The 13,804-nt window shown below is 40.5% G+C and overlaps 1 protein-coding gene and 2 pseudogenes across 3 annotated transcripts in view; all 3 read left to right on the forward strand.

Moving 5' to 3' along the window:
• Positions 1–13,804, forward strand: part of GPR160 (G protein-coupled receptor 160) — a 48,981-nt gene that overhangs the window by 13,236 nt on the left and 21,941 nt on the right.
• On the forward strand, positions 7,517–7,645 carry LOC114676467 (U4 spliceosomal RNA; annotated as a pseudogene).
• On the forward strand, positions 12,597–13,690 carry LOC100424024 (N-lysine methyltransferase KMT5A pseudogene; annotated as a pseudogene).

Below are 13,804 nucleotides of genomic sequence, written 5' to 3' on the forward strand. Positions count from 1 at the left end.
GAATAAAGCTGCCATGGCTGAGCATGGCAGCTCATACCTGTCATAGCAGCACTTTGGGAAGTCAAGGTGGGAAGATCACTTGAGTCCAGGATTTCGAGACCAGCCTGGGCAACATAGCAAGATTCTGTACCTTAAAAAAAAAATTGTTATTAGCTGGGTATCATGGCAGGCACCTGTAATCCCAGCTGCTAGGGAGGCTGAGGCATGAGAATTACGTGAACCTGGGAGGCAGAGGTTGCAGTAAGCTGAGATCGTGCCACTGCACTCCAGCCTGGGCGAAACAGCGAGACCCTGTCTCAAAAAAAAAAAAAAAAAAAATTGTTAAAAAAAATAGCTGCTATGAATATTCTTGTATAAGTCTTTTTTAAAAAACAGCTTTATTGAGGTATAATTTATATGCCATAAAACCTGTTCATTATGTACAATTCTATGGTTTTTAGTAATTGATAGGTTTGTGCAGCCATCACCATAACCCAGTTTTTGACTTTTTGTCACCCCCAAATTTCTCTCTGCCAGTATACAATCAGTTCCCACCTCTAGCCCCAGACAACCATTGAACTTCTGTCTCTTGCCTTGTCTGGGAAATTTCAAATTAGAGGAATCTTGGATTATATAGTTTTTTGTGTCAGGCATCTCTCACTTAGCACAACATTTTTGAGGTTCATCCGTGTTGCAGCGTGGATCAGTAGCTTGCTGCTTTGTATTGTTGAATAGCATACAGTTTTATAAATATACTACATTTTATTTATCCACTCAGCAGTTGATGAACATTTGAATTGTTCCCAGGGCTTGGCTGTTATGAATAATGATGCTGTGAATGAGGTAATGTTGCTATCTACAAGTGTTAATATAGACCTTATTTACATTTCTCTTGAGTAGATTTGTATGGGTATAATTGTGGAGTCATGTGGTAAGTTTATGTTTAACTTTTTAAGAAACTGCCAAACTATTTTCCAAAAGCGGCTGTACAGTGTTAGAGTCCCACTAACAGTGTTTGAGGGTTCTCTACATTCTTGCTGACATTTGAAATTGTTACTCGTTCTTATTATAGATATTCCAAAGGGTATATAATGGTGTCTCATTGCAGTTTTAATTTGCATTTCCCTAATGACTAATGATGTTGAGTTCCTTTTCATGTGCTTATTAGTTACTTGTATGTCTTCTTTTTTATTGGATATTTGATCTATATTGATATTGTTATAGATATATATCATCTTCGACGACATGTCTAGTTACACCTTTTGCCCCTTTTTTTTTTTGAGATGGAGTCTGGCTCTATCGCCCAGGTTGGAGTGCAGTGGCGCGACCTCGGCTCACTGCAACCTCCGCCTCCTGGACTCACGCCATTCTCCTGCCTCAGCCTCCCGAGCAGCTGGGACTACAGGCGCCCATCACCATGCTCAGCTAGTTTTTTTTTGTATTTTTAGTACAGACAGGGTTTCACCGTGTTCGCCAGGATGGTCTCGATCTCCTGACCTCGTGATCCGTCTGCCTCAGCCTCCCAAAGTGCTGCCCCATTTTTAAATTGGGTTATTTCTCACCACCCTCTTACTGAGGTTCAAGAATTTTAAGATATATATCTAGATGCAAATTCTGTATCAAATATATGGTTTGGGGCTGGGCGCAGTGGCTCACACCTGTAATCCCAGCACTTTGGGAGGCCGAGGCCAGCAGATCACCTGAGGTCAGGAGTTCAAGATCAGCCTGGCCAACATGGCGAAACCCCGTCTCTACTAAAAATACAAAAATTAGGTGGGCGTGATGGCATGCGCCTGTAATTGCAGCTACTCTGGAGGCTGAGGCAGAAGAATTGCCTACTCTGGAGGCTGAGGCAGAAGAAGAACCCGGGAGGTGGAGGTTGCAGTGAGCCAGGATCGCACCACTGCACTCCAGCTTGGGAGACAGGGCGAAACTCTGTCTCGAAAAATAAAAAAATGAAAAACAAATATATAGTTTGAAAATATTTTCCCCAAACCCATGACGTTTTCCCTAATGGTGCCTTTTAAAGAAAAAAAAAGTTTTAAATTTTGATGAAGCCTAAGTTGTTGATTTCTTTTATGGTTTGTGTTTTTAATCTCATATCTAATAAATACTTGCCGAACCTTATACAAGTCTTGTGGACATGTTTTGTTTTGTTTTTGAGATGGAGTCTCACTCTGTCACCCAGGCTGGAGTGTAATGGCACATTCTCGGCTCACTGCAACCTCCACCTCCCAGGCTCCAGTGAATCCCCTGCCTCAGCCTCCTAAGTAGCTGGGATTACAGGTGCACGCCACCATGCTCGGCTAATTTTTGTATTTTGGGGAGAGACATGGTTTCACAATGTTGACCAGGCTGATCTCGAACTCCTGACCTCAAGTGATCCGCCCACCTTGGCCTCCCAAAGTGTTGGGATTACAGGCGTGAGCCTCTACGCCTGGCCAACATGTTTTAATTACTCCTAGGTAAATATCTAGCAGTAGAAGTACTGGATCATAGGATAAGCGTATGTTGAAATGCCACACTATTTTCCAAGGGGATATACCATTTTACACCTCAAACAGCAGTGTATGAGAGTTCTCGTTACTCTACATCTTTTCTAATATTTGGTATTGTTGGTCTTTCTGATTTTAGTCATTCTGATGAAATTGTATGTCATTGTCATTTTAATTAGCTTTATCCTGATAACTAATGATGTTGAGTACCTTTTTGTGTGCTATTGACCATTTGTACATATTCTTTTTGGAATGTCTTTTCAAGTGTTTTGCCCATTTTTGTTTGAGTAGTTTGACTTTTTGCTATTCATTTGTAGGCACTCTTTATATATGTAGTCTGGTAGTCTGGGCACAAGTCTTTTGTTAGATACATGTGTTGTAAGCATTTTCTCCCAGTCTGTTATTGCCTTTTCATTTTCTTATGATGAACAGAAGAATCTAATTTTAATGACTTCACTTTATCAATTTTTTTTCTTTTATATTTGGTGCTTTTTGTGTTTTGTTTGAGACTTCTTTGCTCCAAGGTTGCAAACATATTCTCCTTTGTTTTCCTTGTAGAGTCTTACATTTTATAGTTAGGCCTGTGATCTCGCCTGAGTTAATTTGTGTTAATGATGTGAAGTGGGGTTAAGGTCCTTTTTTTTTTTCATACGGTTATCCAGTTAGTCCAGCACAATGTTTTGAAACGACTTTCCTTTCCTGCATTGAATTGCATTGGTACTTTCTTATAAATCAAGTGGACTGGTTTGAACTCTCTTCTGTCAACCTGTTTGTTCTTAAGCTCATTGTCTTGAGTTCTGTAATTTATAAGTCTTGAAATCAGGTAGTGTAAGTCGTCCAACTTTGTTTTTGACTATTCTGACCCTTTGTGTTTTCATATACATTTTAGCATCAGCTTGTCAATATCTTTAAAAAAGAAAAAGGCCTGGATTTTGATCAGAACTACATTGAATCAACTAATCTGGGGAGGATGACATGTTAATAATATTAATCTTCTTATCCATGAACATGGCATATCTCTATTAAGGTCTTTAGTTTTCTTTGGCAGTGTTTTGTAGCTTTTAGCATTGACATTTTGTAAAAATTTATAAATTTATAAAAATTTATTCTTATTTTATGTTTTTGAGTCTATTGGAAATGATGTATTTTCCTTCATTTTTCAGTTTTGTTGCTATATATACCAACGTGGTTTTAAAAATTGACCTGTGGTCTTACTAAATTCATTTATTAATTCCAGTAGATTTTTTGTAAGTACCTTAGGATTATCAATATACATAAATGTCATCTACAAATAGTTTTATCTTATCCTTTCTAATCTGTATGCCTTTCTTTTATTTTCTTGCCTTACTGAATGGGCTAGGATGTCCTAAAATGTTGAGTAGAAGTGGTAAGGGCAGATATCCTTACCTTGTTTCCAATTTTAGGGGCAAAATGGTCAGTCTTTCACACTTAAGTATAATCACAGCTATAGATTTTTCACAGATGTTCCTTATCAGGTTGAGGAAACCATCAGTTTCCTACTTTGCTGAGAGGTTTTTATCATGAATGGTTGTTGAATTTTGTCCAAAGATTTTTCTGCATCTCTCAAGATGGCCATATGCTTGTTTTCTGTATTTGGTAATGTGAATATATTTATTTGTCATCTGTTGGCCCTTTCTCCTCACCTCAAATTAGGGAAAAGACCACAGTTACCCTTTTTTTTTTTTTTTAAATTACTTAGCTTTAACACTTGAATATCTTAGCATTGTTCATGGAATATAGGTTCAAGAACATGATTTAGACAGTTTGAATCAGGCAATTTCCATAAAATATTTTATAAACTAAAAAGCAACGTGTGTGTGTGTGTGTCGAGTTATTTGGTTTGAGAGCCCTGCCTGCCTAACAAACTTATCTTAAACTCTCATCATTAGTCTCATGCTTAAAAAAAAAAAAAAAAAAAAAAAAAGTCTCATTTAAGTAGAGACTTGAGGCGGTTGAGGGAGCAAGCTACGTGAGTGTAAGAAAGAAGACCATCCCAGGCAGAATGGTCTTCTGAGACACAAGTTCAAAGGCCCTGAGGTCCCAGAGGTATCCAGAAAACTGTCTCTTCAAAATTGCTTTTGCCTGACATTGAAGCAGACAGCAGGAGCTAAGAAAACATCATCACCTTCTGGCAGAATAGAAGGACTGAGCTGCTCAGGTCAAATCACTGTGGTAAAATATACCTAAAATTTACCATCTTTACCATTTTTAAGTGTACAGGTCAGTGGCATTAAGTTCATTCACATTGTTGTGCAACTGATACTACTATCTATGCATCTTCAGAACTTTTTCATCCCGTGCTGAACACCTGCACCCATTAAACAGTAACTCCCCATTCTCCCCTTCTCCTAGCTCCTGGCTACTATTTACTTTTTGTCTATGAATTTGATTACTCTGGGTACCTCATATATATGGAATCATATGATATTTATCATTTTCTGTCTACTTATTCACTTAGTATAATGTCTTAGGGGATTCATCCACCTTTAGCATGTATCAGAATTTCTTTTTTTTTTTTTTCTTTTTTTTGAGATGAAGTCTTGCTCTGTCACCCAGGGTGGAATGCAGTGGTCTGATCTCGGCTCACTGCAACCTCTGCCTCCCAAATTCAAGGGATTCTCCTGCCTCAGCCTCCCTAGTAGCTGGAATTACCGGCATCTGCCACCATGCCCAGCTATTTTTTGTATTTTTAGTAGAGACAGGGTTTTGCCATGTTGGCCAGGCTGGTCTCAAACTCCTGACCACAGGTGATCTGCCCACCTTGGCCTCCCAAAGTGTTGGGATTACAGGCGTGAGCCACCATGCCCGGCCAGGATTTCATTTCCTTTTAAGACTCAATAATATTCTACTGTATGGCTATAAAGTCAATCTTAGGAAATGTGTATGTTATATTTCTGAATCCCGAGAGAATGGAAACAAAACAGGTAGAATGGTAGTGGGGCAAGCTGGCATAGGTCTGGGATACTGTTATGAAAGACTTATAGGAGTACTGGACCTTGGCTGATTGGGCAGGCTACCCCTGACAGTGTGATGGTGAAAACAGGGTCTCCTTTAGGTGGTTGGTCTGGTTCAGTTTCTCAGCAGTGATGAATAACCATGGTTTCAGAAAGCATGAAGAATGTCATAACCTCTCTGGTGGTTGAGTCATACAAGGAGCCACATTCAGAAGCCAGGGATGGAGAGTGGGGTCTCAGGGACTATTGAGCACAGATTTCTGATGGCTACTTTCCAGATCATTGTATGCTTAAGCCCTTTATTTTGCTTAAGAAAGCAAGCTAAAGGACATGATAGTCATTGAGAACCAGGAGGCAATCTCTAGTTCAGATGTTCTTTTAAAAACTCTTTTTAGGCCGGGCACAGTGGCTCACACCTATAATCCCAGCACTTTGGGAGGCCGAGGCAGGCGGATCATGAGGTCAGGAGATCGAGACGATCCTGGCTAACACGGTGAAACCCCGTCTCTCCTAAAAAATACAAAAAAATTAGCCAGGCGTGGTGGCGGGCGCCTGTAGTCCCAGCTACTAGGGAGGCTGAGGCAGGAGAATGGCGTGAACCCGGGAGGCAGAGCTTGCAGTGAGCCGAGATCGCACCACTGCACTCCAGCCTGGGTGACAGAGCGAGACTCCATCTCAAAAAAAAAAAAACAAAAAAAACAAAAAACCCCACTATTTTTAAACCTCTTCTGTAAGCATGTTTGCTAAGCAGTCAGCCCATAAGTATCTGAATAACTTCTGTTCTTATAATCCTTTATCGCTCTTATTAATCCCATTCCCATATTTGTTGATTTTTTAGATATATTTCTATTTATTGACATTGTTCTTAAAACTCAGTACCTGGATGAGTAGTACAAGGTATGCAACTCCTTTCTCCTTAATTCTAAACCTTACACTTGTATTAATTATCTGTTTCCATCAAAATGATGACGAGGTGAATACATGTGTAGAATTTGCAGTCAATAAAATACAGTCACATTGTCAGGGAAGGTTATGTGAAAATATACATCACCAGAATACTAATTTATAAGCAAACATAAGGCATTGAGTAAAAATTGGTGGTAGCTTTATAGAAAAATGAATCGTGTCAGTGTAACCTGATTTGTTTCAAGAACATTTTAAGGATCTGGAGGAAGCACGAGACATAGTCTTCACTTTCTCATGCTATTGATTTCATTATGAATGACATAATCAACAGCAACCCGGGGAAACAGCTCAGCTCACATGATACCACAGTTAGATGGTGAGAAGGTGGCACAGAGACATTATCAAGGATATGGTTCCAGTGCGAGAGGTCAGTCTGGGAACCGTTCTGTTTAATCAGTTTGAATCCATAACTGGTGGCATATTAGTACGTTTGTGAGAAATACTAGAGACAGAAGTCAAAATAACCTATATTAATGGGGTACAGTATTTATAAAATACTGGATAAAATCAAATGAAGGTGAATTAATTTTGTAAGGAAGAGGTTCCAATTGGAGAATGATTGGCGTCGTGCCTATTTTTGGCAGAAAAAGCCCATGGGCCGTGGTGAATCACAAGGTGGTTGAACCATCACAGTAACTATAATGTGGGTATATGCAGAATACCACATTTCATACATCAGTGCTCTAGTTAATACCTGTATGAGACTGAAAGCAGGCAAATGATACAGTGAAGTCATTTCGTAACTGGCAATACCAAGACTTCTGAGAACTATGGTTAGCTTGAGTGCATACTATGTGTGTGTGGCATTAAGTACATTCACTGTGTAAAGAGGACCTTACAAAATGTATACAGGAGCTGCAGGAGAGCAAAACAATTATTTAAGTTGAGACATCTGGTCAAGATGGCACAGAGGTTCAGGCTCCAAACACCTAGCAAAGGTAGTTATAATATAAAAAGGGTAACCAAATAAGTATAACTGGGCTATGGTCATTCTAGTTACCTAGAACGTAAGTTGAAATACAAAGGGGTAAGCAGGCTCAAGCTGCAGGCCTCTCCAGCAGAGGCAACCAGGAACTCAGGTTTTTTAGAATAAGGGGATATAGCTTTGTGCAGTGGCCATTTCATAGCCAGTGAAGTTTATCTGAGACACTTCCTAATGGAAAACTTTTCTCAGTACCCTGCCATGGTGAAATATGGTTGGCACTGGCAATTTTTGAGACTCTGTGGAGGCTGAACTTAAAACTAAAAACATTAAAAAAAAGAGAAGATGGGGATGTAAAAGTATCCACATGAGCTGAGACCAAGGAGTTGGAGCCAAGCTCCAGGGAATGTAAATTGGGAGAATAACCAAGTTTCTCCCATACCTCTAAGAAACACTGGCTACACTGAAATCAGAGATCGCAGTGCCCTCCCTCCCAAACCTAAGAAAGAAGGCTGGAAAAGATGGTTTACCTGAAAGGAATGGGCTTCTGGAAGTTTCAGAGACAAAGACGCAGCTTCAGAACCAGAAGCTGAGCCATGCTGCTTTCTTGGCCCAGGGCCTGGATCCGCAGTGTCGCTGATACCACAACTGAGCAGGAACACCAAGTGGCATTTTGAGACCTGGTTTGGAAGAAGTCCTGAGAGGCCAGGTGGAGGGACTGAAAGCTGTCTGGGAAGAGAGAGAGTGGGGAAAGATACAGCAATCGAAAACTCCTACTCAAAGTAAGCTTGCAAAGCAAAAGTTTAAAATACATGAAGACATAGATGTAGAGTTGAAAATTAGTTCAAGCAAGACACGAATTTACTAAAAGTGAAATTAGCAGTTGGAATTCCTGGAAATGACAATAAAATAAGTATGTTTAGAATTCTTAAGATGAATGAAGTCTTGCAGTAGATAAAAATTATGAAGTAGAAGTAAGGGAGAGGGATAGGAAAAAGAACCAGTTAGAACAGTTTTGTATTAAGTAAAATGGGCTAAAATGCTTTAAAAAGATAAAAAATGCAATGGGTCAAATCCAATATGAACTTACTTCTCTTGTGTAGCAGGCCTGGGTGGGTATTTCAGGCCACTAGGTGGCTGTCCCCTCAGGGACCCAGCTGACGGCACCCACATGGGTTTCAGAATTGCTCTGCTTTCCCACAGGAAGTGGGTGGTGGGGAATAAGCTAGGCCAGAAATGGTCTCCCTCGTGTCTGCGCACGCCCCACCGGCCATACCTAATTGCTGGGGAGCCTGGGAAATAGAGGTCAGCCACGTGCCTGGGAAAAAGAAGGGAAGATAAAATGGAGAATAAGTTTCTGCCATACCTCTAAGAAACAGATTTCTCATCAGCAATAGAACTGAAAACACAAGAGAGTATTATCTTCAACTTAGAATTCAATACCAGTCAAACCGCCATTCAAAAATGGTGATCAGCAGTCCCTATGAAAGAAAAATTGGCAATATCTAACAAAATTATATAAGCATTCACCCTTTGACCTAATGGTCCCACTTCTAGTAATTATTCCAGAGGAAACACCCTCACAAAATAACTAAGAATATGTACAGAAGGTTGTTCATTGCTACAATATTTGCAGATAGAACAAATTTGGAAACCTATATGTCCACTCATAGAACTCTGGCTGAATAAACTATAGTATATCTACATAATACAGCCATAAAAACAATTTTTGAAAAATTAAAAAGGAAGATAGCTGTTAACAAAGATGAAGTGCTTTCTAGGATGTTTTAAGGGGCAATAAAGAGTCACAAAAAGTATATCTAATGTGCTACCTTGTATTTAAGATGGAAAGGGAAATAACCACACATGTACACACACACACACACACACACACACACACACACACTTATTTTTGTAGAAAGATGCACGGGAACCATAAACGAGAAATAAATGATAGGGGATGGGTAGATATTGGTGGAGGAAATAAGTATGGAAATGAGACTTTTCTGAGCATACCTTTTTTATATAGTTTTGATTTTGAACCATGTAAATATATATTCAATTATGTAAAATTAAAATGAAATAAAAATAATGAAACAAAGGAAATCCTGTCATTGAATGTACAAAGAGAAACTAATAATCAAAACACTATATCAAATTGATTACATAGATACAAGGAAAGAGTTCAGATAACTTTTTAGCAGAGTACTCAGACTATACAAGCTTAGTGGAATATAGTCAAGGGACAAAAAATATGGAAAAATGTTAGGCTTTATTTACATGGTTAATTGTTGGCAATGCTATCAGTGTAGTAACTCTGAAACTACTTAATATGTATTGTAGTTTGAATCAATATACTAATGTCATTGGGACCAGGTTCTTTTTTGTTGTTAATTTCTTCAATGAAATTCTACATTCAGTCACAAGAGTTGGAGTCGGCTTCCTGCTGGGACCCTTCCTGATCCTTTAAGTTGATCTCTAATTTGCTATTAATGTTGCTTCCTGCCCTTTTATTTTCTTCAACTTTTAAGTTCAGGGGTACATGTGCAGGATGTGGAGGTTTGTTACACAGGGAAACAAGTGCCAGGGTGGTTTGCTGTATAGATCATCCCATCACCTAGGTATTAAGCCCAGCATCCATTAGCTGTTCTTCCTGATGCTTTTCCTCTCTCCACTCCCCACTCTAGCAGGCCCAAGTGTGTGGTGGTCCCCACCATATGTCCATGTGGGAACCAGATTCTTGCTGTGGGAGATGATCTTTCAAGTATGTATTTCACTATTTCACAAACACTGAAATAAGGTGAGGAAGAATCCTGTGATGGTAGCTTTGCTTTGGAGGTATCAGTGTGCCACCCAGATTCTAGTTTCAAAATACCATATTTTACTAAAAAAACAGGGCTCCATGAAAAAAATGACCCCCAGAAGTACAACGTGCCAAAGCAGTCACGTGCTCAGCAACTGGGAAGGTAAATGATATATATGGGAGCCAGCCTAAAGGAACCCTGCCTGACAAGATGATTTGGAAAATTTTAAGCATTCAAAAGAAGAATGATGGCAGTGAATTATAACACATTTAATAAAAATAAATCAGGCGGGGCGCGGTGGCTCAAGCCTGTAATCCCTGCACTTTGGGAAGCCGAGATGAGCGGATCACGACGTCAGGAGATCAAGACCAACCTGGCTAACCTGGTGAAACCCTGTCTCTACTAAAAAATACAAAAAACTAGCCAGGCAAGGTGGCGGGCGCCTGTAGTCCCAGCTACTCGGGAGGCTGAGGCAGGAGAATGGCGTAAACCTGGGAGGCGGAGCTTGCAGTGAGCTGAGATCCAGCCACTGCACTCCAACCTGGGCGGCAGAGCGAGACTCCGTCTCAAAAAAAAAAAAAAAAAAAATCAATGAATCCATAATGTATTTCTAGAAACAATTGCCAGCTCATGAAAGCCAAATGAATCTTAGAATTAGAAAATTACTATTTTACAACTCCCACTATGGTGATTAATTCAGGCAAGGATGATAAACGTATGCTAAAACTATCAGGTGAAACTTTGTTATGCAACAGATTAGTCTAACAGTCTCAAAGTATTAATTATAAAGGGAAAAGGTCCTCTACAATAGGAAAATGGACGAGGCGAGGTGGCTCATGCCTGTTAATCCCACCACTTTGGGAGGCGTAGGAAGGATAATTGCTTGAGGCTAGGAGTTCAAGACCAGCCTGGGCAACAGCAAGACCCATCTCTACAAAACAATATTAAAAAAAAAAAAATTAACTGGGCATGGTTGTACACACCTCTATAGTCCTAGCTACTCAGCAGGCTGAGGTGGGAAGATCACTTGAGCCCAGGAGTTCCAGGTTACAGTGAGCTATGACTGTACTACTGCACTCCAGCTACAGCAACACAGTGAGACCCTGTCTCAAAATAATACTAATAAGAAAAAGAAAAAGAAATATGGCAAACACCTCCTTAATCAAGTGACCTAACTTCACATGACCAGTAATGAGATATGACATAATGGGATGTATCATCTAGATAGTTTTCTTGCCAGAAATGTTTAATATTGAGAAAACAATTAGACAAATCGAGATTATATGATATTTTACAAGATAACTGACCTGGACTCTTCAAAAATGTCAGTATTGCTGGGCATGGTGGCTCACGCTTGTAATCCCAGCACTTTGGGAGGCCCAGGGGGGTGGATTGCTTGAGGTCAGGTGTTTGAGACCAGCCTGACAACATAGTGAAACCCCAACTCTACTAATAACACAAAAATTAGCGAGGCATGGTGGCGGGCACCTGTAATCTCAACTATTGGGAGGCTGAGGCCGGAGAATCGCTTGAACCTGGGAGGCGGAGGTTGCAGTGAGTCTAGATGGCGCCACTACACTCCAGCCTGGGTGACAGAGTGAGACTCTGTCTCAAAAAAAAAGAAAAAAAAAGTCAGTATCCTGAAAGATAAACAACAACACATTATCCAAAATTAAAAGAGACTAACAAGACATGACAAATATGTGATCCTTGATTGGATTTTGTATTAAAAAAAAAAAAACTCTAACAACATTGGGACAGTTTTAATATGGACAGTGTATTAGATACTATACCATTTAATTTAATTTCATTAAATTAATATTTATGGGACAGCTTTTAATTAATGGGACAGTTTTAATATGGACTATGTACTAAATACTATATAATTTCATACATAAAATGATGATATCATAGTCATAAAAATGGCTATCCAATTATAAGATAAATCATCATAGGAAAAGTTTGAAAATATAGAGATAAAGTCTTGTAAGACCACACTAAGATAACCATCATTAACACTTTGGTATATTTCCATCTAATCTACATATATTTAAACAAAATTGAATTGTACTCTACATGGTTTTTATGTTCCTTCTACTTGTTCCATATTATAATTATTGGCAAGTCTCCATTAAATAGTCCTCAAAGATATTCTTTTAAATGGTTATATACTATCTCTGTCCATTTTCATATTTTTAAATTTCAAGGCCATGCGCGGTGGCTCCTGCCTGGAATCCCAGCACTTTGGGAGGTGGAGGTGGGAGCATCGCTTGAGGCAGGGAGTTTGAGACCAGTGTGGGCAACATACGGAGACATCGTCTCTATGATTTTAGAATAAATAAATAAAAATAAATTCCAATTTTTTTATTTTATGAGGTTTAGTTTATGATATTTTATTCAATCAACCTGCCATCCGTTTTAAGACATCATTATTTTATGTGTCACTAAAAAGAAAATGATCCTGAGGTGGGTGTGTCGGGCCCTGCTGGCCTAGCGGCAGGAGGGGGACGTCGGCTCCCACTACAGCCCTCCAAAGAGCTCTGCGCCCGTGAGCGCCCCTCCCCCACATCCCTGGGGTCCCCCTCTCCAGGCAGGAAGATGTCCAAGACCCCCGCGGCGGAGGCAGCAGCGGGGTGACAGTGACGGCCCCGGGCCTGCAGATAGTGGAGCAGAGGGGTCCAGGGAGGTGCAGCACCGACGTTGGGGAGAATGTATGTCGTGGCAATCAAACATCTTTTCCTACGCGAGCCTAACAGATACTCTGGAATGCGTTCCAGCCTTCAGGAGGAGAACTCCGTTACACGTCACAAAGTCAAATGCCAGGGGAAGCCATTAGCTGGAATCCACAGGAAACAAACGCAACATGGAGCACGAAGCCCAAGCACAGAAGATCAAAGACGCCAGGAGAGGACCCCTGGCACCTTTTCCAAACCAAAAATGTGAAGCAGCAGAACTTCCAAAACCTCCAGCCTCGTCTTGTGATTCCACCAATGCAGCTGTCGCCAAGCAAGCCTTGAAATAGCCCATCAAGGGCAAACAGGCCCCTGAAAAAAAACCTCAAGGAAAAATTGCAAACTCACGGATTTCTACCTTGTCTGAAGGAGCTCCAGAAAGAGCAAAGCGGAGCTGCAGTTTGAAGAAAGGGAAAGAATAGATGAATTGATTGAAAGCAGGAAGGAAAGAAGGAGTGAAGACTGACCTCATCGATGACAAAGGCTGAGTGTAAACACCAGAGGCAGCTCTCCCGTGGCGCCTTTGTGGTAGAAAAGCACGGGAGCCTCACGGAGATCACCGACACCACGGGACCCCTCCACGGTGGATCTCCGTGGATCTTTGCAGTAGCTGAGATCACGCCACTGCACTCCATCCTGGGAGGCAGAGTGAGACTCCAGCTCAAATTAAGTAGATGACTGAATGAATGAATGAATGAATGTTACAGGTTTCCAAGGTGGGCTGAAACAGATGGCTGTATATTACCAAAACTTTTACATTCTAGTTGTTTTTGTGCTTTTTTTTTTTTTTAAAAATACAAGTTGAACGTTTTGTGCTTCCCATGCATGCAGTCAAAAACTCAGCATAGGCCGGGCGCGGTGGCCTGTAATCCCAGCACTTTGGGAGGCCGAGGCGCGCGGATCATGAGGTCAGGAGATCGAGACCATCCTG

The sequence above is a fragment of the Macaca mulatta genome, chromosome 2 (genome assembly GCF_049350105.2).
Source record: "Macaca mulatta isolate MMU2019108-1 chromosome 2, T2T-MMU8v2.0, whole genome shotgun sequence".
Lineage (NCBI taxonomy): Eukaryota > Metazoa > Chordata > Mammalia > Primates > Cercopithecidae > Macaca > Macaca mulatta.